Source organism: Falco cherrug, chromosome 2, assembly GCF_023634085.1.
Source record: "Falco cherrug isolate bFalChe1 chromosome 2, bFalChe1.pri, whole genome shotgun sequence".
Classification (NCBI taxonomy): Eukaryota; Metazoa; Chordata; class Aves; order Falconiformes; family Falconidae; genus Falco; species Falco cherrug.
Window position 1 is genome coordinate 53,505,822 of NC_073698.1, and position 15,221 is coordinate 53,521,042.

General features: G+C 36.2%; 1 long non-coding RNA gene across 1 annotated transcript in view; it reads right to left on the bottom strand.

Annotated features, from left to right (window-relative positions):
- Positions 1-5,688: 5,688 nt before the first annotated feature.
- The window catches only part of LOC129735431 (uncharacterized), a 64,630-nt gene continuing 55,097 nt past the window's right edge, over positions 5,689-15,221 (bottom strand). Inside the window, exon 3 of the long non-coding RNA XR_008731069.1 lies at positions 5,689-5,845. This is a non-coding gene — a long non-coding RNA (uncharacterized LOC129735431). The remainder of the gene's footprint in view (positions 5,846-15,221) is intronic.

Consider the following 15,221-nt stretch of genomic DNA (forward strand, 5'->3'; position numbering starts at 1 on the left):
AGCCTGTGTTCCACCCACTGGTCTTGTTCATGTCCTACTTCATTTTTATTGCATCACTGTCACTGCCTAGCCCATAATGAACATTCAATTGCTTCTTCTCCCACTAATGAACTTGTAGGGTGTAATGTTATATTTATATCATCATGATTAGAGTAACAGAAAATGCACATTCAGATATATTACCAGCCTAAAATCCATGATCTTATATGTGAAACATTTTTCCCACACACACACCCCCCCGACTCTATCCACCAAGATTGAATTGGAGTTAAAAAGCCAAGGGAAATAGACTCTTTCTTTTCAGAGGGTTGGTCTGTCAGAGCTCTAATTTGTAATTCTCCTTTTGAGACCGTCAGAGACTCTTTTTGCAACTGAAAAGTTTAATTACTACAGTTGCAAGGGTCATGACTCACTCACTGCAGGGAAGATGAATAGTGCAGAGCTATTAAATAAAGGATACTTGCTAGAGTTATTTTTAAAGGTACTTATGACAAAAGTACTACTTTTCTTTAGGATGATAACTTGATGTCTCGTCTAAATTTCTGCTGTCATTCAGAAAAAAATGCGCTTTTATCTATTCCATGTACTTAGCTTTTAAAATGCCTCCATAGTTCACATTTATTGCTAAGTACAGCTTTACTGGTATCCACAGCTTTTTAATTCATAAATTAAATCAGGAATTTCTGTATTGTTTCGACTATATGATGCTAATCAAAAGACAGAAATAAAATCTTCAAACACTCATTCATACATAAATATGACCCAGACATCAGCTGCTGGCCACATTCAAAATGTTTTCCTGCTTTCCCTTTATGAACATTTGGGTGTTCAAGTAGATCAAGCACATGTAGTCATACAAAAGACTGCATTTCATCTCAAATATTTATCAGAAGTGGTCTTCTGGTGTTTTGCATAACTAGTCTAGCAAAAGAACAGGAACAGCAAAGAGTGTTATATTTTTGTATATACTAACCCAAACTCTGCCAATCCTTATAAGAGCTATTAAATCAAAATTCTTATTTGTAAATTAGTTACAAAAGTCAAGAAATATTTATTTCTATTTTGTTGTAACTTCACTCACATTAGTGGCACAGTAAATATTTATACTCTGATCTTTATTTACAGTATCTCTTTTGTTCCATTTCATTTAGTCAAAGTAGCCACCTGGGAGATCTACCCATATGAAACAACTTTCTCTTTTTCTCAGGTTTTGCCAGAAAACCCAGTGTTTACATTAGAGACATGATGTGTTTGCTGCAGGACCTGTATACCGTAAGACTTTGCCCCAACACCTATATAAATCTGGTATTTTATCCACAGAATATGTATTTTAATGCATTCCCTTCAACAAATAAAAACTTCATGATTTTGTTAGATATAATACTTTCTTCATAAGACATTATTTCAAGCAATTTCCTAGTTCTTGACCTGTTTTAACATAATGTTTCCATACTGTAAACAAAAGTTTTGCAATTGATAAAGGACTAAGATGTGCATCATAAATTGTATAATATGATGGAAATTGTACTAACATCACTTGCTTATTGTCATTTCTATCAACATTACCAAAAATATTTTCCCTGACATTGTACCTTTGAAGGAACTCATTGAAATATATTAAATTGAAGTCATCTGAGGCTGGACATTTAAGAACATCTCCAAAATAATATATAACACTAACCATTTGATCAAATGGTTTATCTTTTCAGAAAATGTCTCCTTCCCTGTCTCCTCTCCCCCCTGCACCCCAGTGAATCACTGTGATTCTTCTCTAGGTACTCTGGGAAACACAATTTTTAATTTTCATACGTCTCCCTCCACTGCTTCTCAACATGATTATATATTTCTCAATCTTCTTAAAGACTGCTGTTGAATAATGACATGATCTCTATTTAATGAACATCACTATGAATTCTTCTCAGCGTAGGACTGCTTTTCTAAAATTAATGCAACACTAGCATGTTGGAGGAAGTATTTTCAGAAAAAAAAACCACTTAATCATATCAGAAATCTAACTACTAATTCTAACGATGGAAAGAAAGTTCAGTTCTATCTAAATATAATCACATAGTTGCAGTATTGATGCTTCTTAATTGTGTTTCCATGATTCAGGGCTTTGAGTATACTCTAGCACAGCTGATATCTAGAGTTACTACTAACAGTTTTTTCTGGTACGATTTTTTCCCCCAAAGAATGTCTGTGAAATTTTATGGTTAAGTTTAGTTCTATCCATAAGTTATTATAATCAAATGTCTAACTTAATTTCTAATATAATATCTCAAAGTATAAAACCTCATTTAAAGCTGAACACAGCATAAATAGATGGAAATTTGATTAGCTACTTCACTGCTTACACTCTAGTATTCTGCCAAAACAGGGTTGCTGTATTTAACTGAATTTTGTTTGGACTTGCTGCACAAGGAGGCCACTTCACTGGAAATGCAATGAACAAAGTATAAACACTTTCTGTTCCAGTTTAAAATACAAACAAACAGGCAAACACAAAAACCCCACAACAAAACAAACCAAAATTTAAACCCATAGGAACCTATAATCCCTTTGGTAATGACCACAGGCATAGACTACAAATCAAGAGAATGACTAAGGTTTTATTAGGTATTTGATTAAATTCAGTGTTCCACAATCATTGGAGAGTGTATGTCAAGTAAAAATAAAAATACCTGTCCAGTAATGTAGCTGGTTTGGCACGCATGCAGAAGCCTAATGAAAAGCAGCTGTCTTAGAAAAGGGTGAAAGGCTAAACATTTTAGAGATCCTGCCCGCTTACTTATTTTAGACTCAAATGAGTGATAGTTATATTACACTCTACTATATCTCACATTCCTCTACAACTAAAATTTATCGTTTTGCTGGTGGAAGTGTGGGAAGCACTTAATGACCTGTCACCAGCAGCAAGCACAGAAAGAGCCACAAGAGACTAAACTGACTTCCAAAAGGATGATATCTGTTTTACAAAGAGTGAAAATAAAACAAAGTAACTGCAGTAAAATTGCTGCACCTGCTTTTACTTACATTTGAGAGGTACCTGGAGAAGCTGTAGGGACCACTTAAGATTCTTTATGTAAGTTAGCGCATTTCCTTAGCAGTTTAGTTAGATGAAGAACTGAAATGATAAATTTTTAAAAACCACTGCTATTTATTTTGTTACAACTCTTAAGTAAATAGCTCAAAATGGGAGAAGTTTGGAGAGGCAGAATTAGATATAGACTAGGGAATTCTTCAGAATATTTTGTGTCTTCAGATACTCCTGTGGAGATCTACATTGGCCTTCAGGCTGTCATTCCTTGCAAGACATTTTCTCTCCCAACAATACATAGTTCGGTAAAGCACTAAGTCAGAGATGCTGTGTGATCCATCTTTGTGATCAGAATGGCAAGGGAGCTTTTGCATTCAGTTTGCATAACATACTACAACATTTGTAGTGAAAGATGCCGATGATATGTTTTCTGTTGAATTATAGGTCATACATATCACTGAGAGCTAACATCTTCATATGCTCCTTAGTTAAAATTTGAAGATGGTGTCATGGAAGCCAGTGACTAAGTACCACACAGCCAATCGCTCACTGCCCCTGCCCCCTTGGTGGGATGGGGAGAAGAATCAGAAAAAGGTAAAACCCATGGGTTGAGATAAGAACAGCTTAATAACTGAAGTAAGTTTAAAAAAAAAATAACAATTTTAATGAAAAGGAGAGGGAGAAAGAGGAATAAAACCCAAGGGAACAAACACAAGTGATGCACAATAGCGTCGGTCACCACCTGCTGACCAATGCCCATCCAGCACCCAAGCAGCAATTGGCCCCTCCCTGGCCAACTCCCCTGCATTTATATACTGAGCATGACATTCTGTGGTATGGAATATCTCTTTGGCTGGTTCAGGTCACCTGTCCTGGCTCTGCTCCTCCCCAGTTTCTTGTGCACCTGCTCACTGGCAGAACATGGGAAAGTGAAAAACCTTTATTAAGAGTAAGCATTACTTAGCAACAACTAACACATCAGTGTGTTATCAACATTATTCTCATACTAAATCCAAAACACAGCATCGTACCAGGTACTAAGAAGGAAATTAACTCTGTTCCAGCTGAAACCATGACAGATGGTTAAATCAATTGGGTGAGACCAGGTAACAAGAACAGTGATACAGAATGTCCAAAACAGAAGAGTAGACGGAATGGTAAGCCAGGTTTTCTCTAAGCATTTTCGAAATTCATCTTTCCAAAACTGAAAGCAGCTGAATTAAAAGAATAGCTGTCATAGGCTCTCTTATGAATCAGTGGAGAGGAACAGACACTGAAGATGAACTGAATTACTCTCTGAATGTCTGACAACATCTGGAGCCACTAGCAACAATATTTATCATTTAGATACCTCAGTTAAATCTCAAAAAGAGGTGTGATGAATCTTGTATATTGGTCAGTAAAGTCATAAGTAGCATGGAAAAACTACAGGGGAAACACAGTTTGAAACTAAGACTTTACCTCAAGGGATCCATGCAGCAAAATAAAAAGGGGGCAGGGAAATTCCACTGGATTCTGATAATCTACATTACATTGTTGCAGAATTAGTCCCTGTCTCTGTTTCTATCTATTCCAAATAGCTCTCAAAAGCCAATATTTAAGCATAGTTTAGGAGACAGTTGAGTTCAGAACCTTTTCCAAAAGTTAGTATGGACAAGGCTGCATCAAATACATTCTCAATGCCACCATACACAGGCCTCCAAAAATATTTTTAAATTTAAATTTAAACCTTGAAGCAATCCACATGTACCCACACCATTCTTAATGGCACACAGCCTACATCTGCAATTTCACAGTATAAAAGTACCACTTCATTGGACAGAGACAAAGATCTCTATTATTTCAGAAACTGTGAACACACGAAAACAGCGTTCGCAGGACAGCACAGTGTTGAGAGGAGATCCAAGTTCTAGGCAAGATAGTATGTTAGTTTCACTTGTTCTGGGACCAATGATAATACACTAGCTTTGTTTAAGTAAACAGCACAAATAAAATACCCCGAAGTTCCTTAATATGTAGGTTAGACATTTAATGCTCTCTCACTGGAAACATGGTTTAGTCTGCTTCCCTTCTATTAATATATCTGCCCTGGAAATAAAGCAGGTCTCTGACAAAAGAACCCACTTCAAAGGCCAGTTTACTAGTAGGACAACCTTACAGATTTGTCATTGTTCGTTCAGAGAGTTAGAATAGGTAGGATTGGCATTGCTTAGTGTCTGCCATGTTCACTAAGGCAGATCTAATTTAAGATGTCTGTAATGTGGATGCCTACTCCTCAGTTAACCATTCAGGATTGTTTGTAAAGGTTAAGAAAAAGACAAGAATGTACTTGTCACTGAAACAAGAACATTGAAAATATTCTTTAGAATAAGATTAAATGCTTATTACTATCTGTTCATTGAAAGGGAAGCCTCAGGTGACTAATTCAGACATTGTGAAGTCCAAGCTTGATCAGCTGAGTCACAGTATGGATATTGCTTGGTAAAATTATAAGAACTACTCAGTTCAGTTTTCTAATTTTAGGCACTTGCGAGTTAGCACCCAACAGTTTTCCAGATAAAAATCTCCATTTAAGAACCCTTAAGAGATTTTGCCCTTTCTAGACAAACTATAGCAGGGGTCTGAAGGCAAACATTTCCACTTACCAGTTAATTCAGCACCAAGAAAGTCAGGAAGCACATACACCAGAAACAAGGATTTTTGCCTCTGAAAGGGACTGTAAAGTTTTCAACAATTTTTTTCTTTAGCGTGAAGGCTCCTCCACAGCAGAACCATACCAGGCAAGGTGCATGGTGTCAGCCATCCTCCCTAAGAACAGTGCAGACAAAGTAGAGACCTGAAACATTCAGAAAACCTAAGTTTATTAATTAGGGTATAATTCATAATACTTTGCCTTAGACCCAAATATAAGTACATTAAAATGGTGTAACCAGCAACAGTATGTAAGTATTTTGTTAGAACTGTGATAAAATAGCAAGGTGCAACGCTTAAGAATTTTACATGTGTTAGCAATATGACCACAAAAAAGGCAAAACGGTGATGTGTATAGTTGCACACAGGAAAAATCTAAGTAACAAAGTCTGCAAGACAAAGAACAATACAAGCAAAAGGGACTGCAAATATACAGTCCTCTTCCTGAATGCAGAAGGATGACTGGCAAAAATGAAAATAAGATGTGAAGTATTAAGAGTACTTAAGGGTGCTGTGAGGGACAGTATCAAACGCCTTACTAAAATCTAGAAAAACTGCATCCACCATCTTTCCATCATCCACTAGGTGGGTGACATTATCATAGAAGGATATCTAATGAGTTAAACAGGACTTTTTCTGAATCCATATTGACTCTCCCTGATGACTTCATTGTTTTTTTTAAATGTCTTTCAATAGCACCCAGTATAATCTTCTCCATAATTTTTCCAGGAACTGAACTTAAATTAAGGTTTTTTGTTGCCTGGGTCTTTCCTCATGCTTTTCTTGTAAATCTGAATAATGTTAGGTAGTTTCCAGTCAGCAGAGACCTCTCCACACTCCCAAGACCTTTGGTAGATGATTGAGATGGGTCCTGCCATAACGTCCGCTAGCTCCTTCAGAATTCTGGGATTGACCCCATCAGGCCCCATAGACTTATGAACATTCAGCTGATACAGCTGGTCCCTTACAATTTCAGTGCCCACAAATGGAAAGCCACTGTTCCCACACTTGCAGTCCTTTCACTCAGAGGACTGGGCAGTCCAAGATCTATCAGTATTATTAAAGACTGAGGGAAAAAAAAACATCAAATGCCTCTGCTTTTTCTTCATCCCTGTTAGTCAGATGACAATCTTCATCAAAAACTGAGCTAATATTTTCCTTGGATCTCCTTTTGCTGTTGATGTACTATAAAAAGCCCTGCTTGTTATCTGAGACAACACTGGCCAGTTTCAACTTCAGTTGAGCTTTGGCCTTTCATGTCTTCTCTCTGAATACACAATTCCTTTTTCCTCTTGAGTTTCAAGACTTGCCTCTTAAGCCAAGCTGGTCTTCTGCCTCATTTGCTTGTTTTAAATAACAGTATCCATATTGTAATTTAGCATTTACTGTAGTAATCAAATTCCACAAGTTAAGAATATCTTGAATGGAAGTGGAGAATTTTTACTGCAAATTAGCCTATGACAAAGCTGAGAAATGTGTAAATCACCATAACTTTGAAAGCATTCAAACTAAGCTGCACAGCCTAGGGAAGGTCAGTAAAATACAGTCAATTCCTCTGCAGCATTTTTAATAAAGCTTTGCTATATATTTACATATGACAGGAAAAAATGCAATAATCAGATAAGTCCATTTTCCCATCATTTTTTTTCAGCACTACGGTAATATTTTCTCTCTTATCAAGCTAAACAATACTGAAAAATAAATGGGTACATGTATTAGAATCCTAGCAAATCTAAGAAATTTTGTCTGTCAACACTTCTGCATGAATACAAATGCAGCCTATTTACCAGTACATCAGAAGGATAACTTTTTATTAAAAAAAAAAAAAAAAGTCAGGAAATTCTGAAGATATGGTACAAAATTCCCTGTCTTCTATTCAGTTAGTGAAACTTCCCAGTACAACATGAGAACATTATCAACATTACTCATTTAAACTGATCTGCCATTCCCATACCACTTTTGTTTTGGTAGAAATAAAATGAAGATTGTAGAGTTGGTTTAGGTAAGTATTTTGAAGTTTTACTACTTATTTTTATTTTATTTTGTCATTGAGAATAATGGAAGTTCAAAATGTCTCAAGGAAATACTGTACCTTGGATGAAACAAACACGATAGCTCATCAGGAAGGTACAGCCTGAAAAAATGGTCTGTTCTTCTGCCTACATATCACACAAGTAAAAAAGTAAGTAAGAACAACTCTCACTTGTTTCATGTACTGAAAAGCTTGATTGAAAATGTGCAGTATATAATTGCTCTAGTCAATGGATACACAAAAAGGTTATCATGCAAGTGGAACACATAGTACTTTACATATAACTGAATTTGGGGTTGGTTTTTTTTTAAATTTTATGTACAGGATTGTTTTTAAACCTTTCTTAACTTTCAGTCTTCACTGAACTGTTCAGGAGACTGTTCTTTGACAAAAGATGATGTCATTTCAAAATAATTTACAGATAAAATATTTGTCATTGTTTGTTTGAATGCTAAGCTACAGTCTCACTGAATTTAATGAGAGCACATTTCCAAGAAAGTACTATCTAGTACACATATAGCCTGCAAAGCAGGTTATACGTTTCATAGTTCTTTACCATATTTGGATAATAAACACAATTCATAAAAACTGAAAAACTGTGGAACTTTCCAGAGGATTAGTGCTGAGCATTTTTCATTAAGTGATGCATTTCAGCTATCTTGCCTACCTTTAACTACATCAAATCCACCAATTATCTTTCGGTGTCTCTACTAGATTATCCAAAATGAATTGCCTTGCTTTTCAGATCTGCAGGCTATAAAGTGCTAAGTATTTGGGCAGCCATCACTGTCGACATTTTCAGCACGCTTGTTTCATGGCAGAGCAGAATTTGGGTGCCAAAGTATGATGAAGAAAAACTGCCTATGTGACTTATAAAGTTATCTCTCCCCAGCCTAATACATTGCTGAAACCAAGTACAGCCTGAAGTGTAGCATCACGTATGTTAGCGGTTACTATCATTCTATGTGTTCCAGAGGAAAAAAACCCCATGTTTTTGTTGGAGATTTCACACATATAACAAAAGAAACATAAACAAAATTGTAATTTTAAATATCTGTCAACCCTAAGCTGTTTTAAACCTTAAGAGGAAAAAAAGCCTTAGAAGCTATTGTGAAACGTATAAATTATTTTGAATAGCCACCTGTTTAACAAGCTTCTGAGAAACGTGCTAATTAAAAAAAAAATTAGGAAACCCACTCTTTTATTCATTAAGTGGCAATCATATAACTCCAACTTAGCTATAAAGGCTTATAACAGATTGCTTTCCATATTGTCCTTCTACTTCAAGAGCAGTTGCTGCTTCAGATTGCATTGCATGGCTTGCCCCAAGCTGGGTAGCATTATAATTCCAATGTTGTCATACTGGATCAGCACAACTGGTCCACTGTCCTAACCCTGTCAATATCAAGTTTATATACTTCGTATCTGTAAAGCTTCTGAAGACAACTGTTGAACTACCATCCAGAGAGAAATACTTCCTTAATTTTCCTTAGTTAGTGGTTGGTCTAGGACCTGAATCTTGGCAGATTTTTTTTCTTTGTGCATGTGCACACACATCTATTTGTGTGTTGTATGTGCATGTATGTGTATGTGCACAGGTGCTTGATGAGGCAGTTCGTACTTTATTAACCCCATGAACAGACAGATAATGATATTTTAATTTTTTAACAAGATGGTAGGGTAGTATCTAAGTATCTAAAAAAGGAGGAAAGAAGAGAGCTCTGATTTTTTCTCACACCGTAATCTTACATAGAAGTGGTTTTAAAAGCTGACTGTAGCAAAAGAGAGCATGAACTATAAAATAAATCAATGATGTTAGGAATATCAGACGGATATTTATATAAGATGAATACTGTCAGTTATTAAAACACAGAACGTAGTTTGGGGAAAAACTCTTCCCAAAAAGTGTAAACTATTTGTTTTCACTTCTGTCTGAAGTCTACAAAAAATAAAAAAAGATCAATTTCTTATAAAAAAATCATAAAGGCAACAGTTGAATATTTTTATATTATCCAAAGTTATTAGTCACTTTAAAGAATCTATTGTCTTCAGCTTTTTGCATACATGTACTGCAAGACGGTCTGTCAAAATGCTTCAACTATAAAACTACCTAGAAAAGAAGTACAAGGTACGCCAAACAAAAACTGAACAGCCTATACACCCCCAAAATTGAAATGTTGTCCAGAACCTTTGAAAACACTTTCTTCTAGAAGATAACTACTTTGTATGTTTTGTGTCATGCTTATTTTAGAAATTTACACTTTATTTTATAATTGTATATCCTCCTAATCTATTAATTGCTGTTATACATATTCTCCTACAGCTTTAGCATAAAGAAAATCAAGCTTCTTTAGTTTCCTTTAATTTAAATAGATCTGCATTCTTCTTACTTTCCATCTTTGCATCTGTTTAATTTCAGATAACTGTTTCTGCACCTACATGATCTGAGTGGTTTATGGAAATAAAGTCTTCCTGTGGTTCAGAAACCACTATTCACTTTCTCTATTGGATATACTTCAGCTGAATCTTTCTACAGTCACATTTATTTCCAAATCTGATTTCTATTGGTGACACATTGTGCTATTAATAATGTGCCCTACATGCTCTCTTCATTATTTGCCTTCAGGGATAAGTTGCCATCTTATAGCTGAAATTCATTTTGTATTTGATCTTGACATTGTATCCCTGCGTGTTGCTCTACTTCAGTATCATCAAGGTCAGTTGTTACTTCCCATGTGATATTCCAGTCCTTCTCCATGTTAACATTACCTCCCAGCTTTGTGACAGTATTTCTTCACATGGACTTGCTTTTTTACAACAGTATGAGAGATCTGAGCCCCCACCTGTTGAATTCCCTTGCACATTTTGAAAATCAAAACTGTCAGTACTTTAGGTATAAAACTTTTTCTCATTATAAGCTAGAAAGTTTATTTCTGAAATGCACAGCATCTGACATATGTAATTAAAAATACTAAACATTTCAAAGCAATCCTGGTATGACTAGTCAAAGAGATCAGAAATCTTGTAAATTAATTTTTCACTATGATCATCTACATTTATTTGATGATTTTTCATTTTTAAACCCAGCAAGAAGTCTGAAACATAATATACTTCCTTTTGCAACTGTTTTTTCAAATGCAATAGCATCTGGACATGTTTTAACAAACATTTCTTAAGTCCTTGATTAAGCCTTTCCTTCATAAGTTCAAAGACTTGAAGCATACAAAAAGAGAACTCCATGTAAATATTATTCAGTCAGCCATATTCTTTTTACTCCCCGGTGACAGCTATGAAATGAAATTCCTATTACATTTTTCAGCTGAGATCTGGGTTGTATATTGAGGAATCCCAAAAGACTGAAGCAAACACACATTTTACAGTGTATGCATGATAAGCATTTTGCCTCTGGGATAGCTGTCATTCGACTACAAAATGTATTAGATTTACATTCTGAATATATAATCGCTATTATAATGTTTCATATCAATAAATTAAAAGATAATGGTTATGATAGGAAAGCAGCAAAATAACATTTCAAAGTCAGTTTATTTTCATATTTCCCTTACCAAGAAGCACTCAATCATGAATATTGAGAAAAAACCCTAAAGGCAAATAAATATGTAGACAGGGTTATGTGGTCAGTTTGGGGTTTGGTTTTTGTCGGGTTTTTTTTCATAAAATATTTACTTGGTGATATGCTTCCCCACCATGTGATAGTTTCCCATATTAGTTGTGGATAAAATGTAAAATTGATGTTTAGATTAATGTATGCTGTATTGATATTACCAGTTTCCATAAGAGAATTCATGTCTTTGCTAAATTCCTGTTTGGACAATTAAATTTCTGGATTGTCTAAGCAGTTTTATTTCAAGTATTTACTTCCTTTATTTTTGACAGGAGTTTAACATCCTTTTCTAAACACTAAGCAATCTTGGCTACAAAACAGTTTAATTTAATCCAGATGTTGCTGAGATTCAGTGATAAGCTAGAGATATTTTGATGTGCCATTCCATTGGAGATGATCAAAAAGGAAACGTAACTCCTAGCTCCTGGCTGTTACCCAATGGCAAATGCCTCTCAATTGCTTCTACTAATTTAAAATGCTCTGCTTTCCGAAATGCATTCTGGAGAATTTTCCTATTAAAAATTCAGTTACAAAAACCAGTTCAGTATTACCAGCCAGTTCTAAGGAGAAACATTTTAAAAGGGAAGACTTAGTTACTCTTTTTTTTTTTTTTTTTTTTTTTGGTAAATAAATCCATTTGTCCTGGTTCCAGCTGGGATAGAGTTAGCTTTCTTCTTAGTAGCTGTAAGTTGTGCAGTGCTGTGTTTTGACTATGATGTGAGAACAATGTTGATAGCACACTGATGGTTTTGGTTGGTGCTGGGTGATGTTTATACTAAATCAAAGACTTTGCAGTTCCTTGGACCCTGCCAGCAAGAAGGCTGGAGAGGCACGGGGAACTGGGAGGGGACACAGCCAGGACAGGTGACCTGAACCAGCCAAAGCGATATTCCATACCATGGGACGTCATGCTGAGTATATAAACTGGGGGAAGAAGAAGGAAGAGGGGGACATCCAGCATTACGGCATTTGTCTTCCCATGTAACTGTTGCGCGTGATGGAGCCCGGCTTCCCTGGGGATGGCTGAACACCTGCCTGCCCATGGGAAGCGGTGAATGAATTCCTTGCTTTGTTTTGCTTGTGTGTGCGGCTTTTGCTTTACCTATTAAACTGTTCTTATCTCAACCCTCGAGTTCAACATTCCTTTCCAATTCTCCTCCCCATCCCTCTGGGTGAGGGGGAATGAGTGAGTGGCTGCGTTGGGCTTAGTTGCCGCCCGGGGTTAAACCACAACACCATTAAAGTGAGTTGGTGATTTGCAGCCAAGATGGAACTGAATATTTTTAAAATATTTGGTTTGATAGTTTCTTTCAATATATATATGCAAGCTTTAAGTACATAGTACATCTGTTTACTGTGCAGACCTGTCCATTTAGAAATAAAAGACTTCAGAAAATATAGCAAATCTGATTATTTATAATGGAAAGTGAAACATTCAGTGAGACAGGTTCTGACTGCACACCTCCAGAAAGGAAATTTCATGTTTATTGTATTTATGATAGTTTAAAGGAAATTAAAGAGGTGAAGTACAATAATGACAAAAGTTGAGACAAAGTATGACATCCTTCTGTCTCACTGTAGACCCCTCCCAGACAATTTCTGATATGTTGCTTAGCTACTTCTTACTGTCTGCATTTCGAGCTGCTACAATCTACCAGTTCAAACAGCAAACTGCCTCCTAGAAGACTGTGACCTTGACACAGACAGTCCTCCAGAGGATAGCTGCCATCACCCAGGTCTTATATTGGTGGCGTTATCCATGGGAGTTGGCCTGTGGTCCAGGCTTCATCACCAGGTGAAGGAGCTAGGCGAGGAGATGAGCAGCCTGTGAGGCAACAGGAGGTTGACAATGTCTTCACAGAGACCCTACAAACACAAAAGCCTGAACAGCACAGTGCAAGGAAGTAAGAATATCAAGAGGCTATGCTTGAACAAGTGGAGGATTGAGGATCCAAAGATGAAAGTACTTGGAAGCTTGCGACTTCTGGCATCAGGAGAAAGCCTCCATTTTCAGATCTGAACTTACAGAATTAGTGCAGTGCTCTAATCACCAAAGAGGGGGATCACGATCCATTAAGGAAAGCTTTGGAGCTAGCTGAGGTGAAAACAGATAGTCTTCTCTTCTTTCCCACAGGTGGAGAGGAAATGGCTGGGTGGGACTGGATGCATCCTGTAAATCGACAAGTGCAGCTGGTGATGCAGGTAGTACTTCAGGTTTTATGACCATGGATCCCTCTTTGAAGAATAAGGACTGCTAGTGAAAGACAGGTTCTATTTGTCAAATTGAGGTAAAGGCAATCTTGCTAAGAAGGTGAGGAAAGCTTTAAACTAAGTATGTCACAGGATATTGATCTGAGGGAGAACAGTGAGGATCACACAGTGGGGAGAGCTTGTTACAGAAAGCCAGCCAAGGCCAGGAACTATGGACAGACTCATCTTAAAATAACTTGATGAAGTCTCTGTACGGGAGACCCTGGTTCTTACAGAGTGTTGAACTTCCCTGCTAAGTTGCTGAAAGGGCAGTACAGCAGGATGCAAACAGCATGGGAAGTTTCTGGAGGAATTTAAGTAATGCAATCAGCAAAACCAGAGAACCCTGAACTGTCTACTGGTAAGACCAACAAAGGAGCACAACTGGGTCATTGTCCCCACTGCAAAACTTAACAAGATGACTCAGCAGAGAAACTAAATTTCCAGAATGCCTTGCAGGATGTTCTGGGATGAAGCAGAGAGAATTTTGGGACTGTGCAAACGTTGTTATAGGATATTTTAAAAGAACTATTTGAAACCTACTGTGAGATGTATAGGGTAAAGACCGAAGGAGCGGAATGGAAAGGATGCAGATGGATAGGGGAGGAGGAGTATGGGAAAATAGAGGGAAAGAGTTCTGCTTCTTTGAGAACATGTTGTTTTCAGGATACGTACATTAACTGAATCTGTTTTACACACAGAATGTTAAATCATGAAACATAAGAAGTTGTTACCATGGTCCTGAAATTAAAATGCAACTAATTAAATTAGTAGCACAATTAATGTTTTCTGGTTTTCTCTTTAAGAAAGGATGACATTTAAATAGTTTTCTTAGCTACTTCTGAGATGACAGGAAAAAAATCATAACTCAATAAAGTTTTTATTTACCTTATACAGTGTATTAAATATTTTCTAAGAATCAAAATAGTTCTTAAGATATGGTTTTAAAATATCTTTAAACCAGAATGTACCTTAAATGTTTTCCGGTCCTTGTATGAGGATCATAAATCTATGGAATACTAGAAAGACATAGATAAGCATAACCTTTAGGTATTACTTTGAAGCCTTCCACACTTTATTAAAATGTTGATGTATTCTACATATACTTCTCAGTCATCCAAGATCTTCCTACACAATCTGAATGAGCTTTACTGTAAAAAAGAACATAATGTGTTTTAATTTAGAAGGATCATGCTGATCACACATGGAAATGGCTGAACTTTCTTGGGATTGGAACTAAAAATCTCTTGGAAGGGATTAAGCTAGGAAAGTTCTACCCAAATAAGTAAAAAAATTAGAAGTTGCAGTTGGCAGATAATACAAAAGTAAAGATAAAACAATTGGTACATTAAAATTTTAATCTTTACTATAATCCCAGTTATAGAAATATTACTGGAATATTAATTCCTTCTTTACTATTCTATTGAATTTCAGTAGCACCAATGAATCTTAACTGTAAAATACCATAAATAACAAGAGATGCTTGTTATGTTTCCATGTATTCTTACATTTTTGTGCTTCGTATATCATTTGGGCTCTCATAGTGTCTCACAGTCACTCTAGCCACATTAGATAATCAGTCAAAA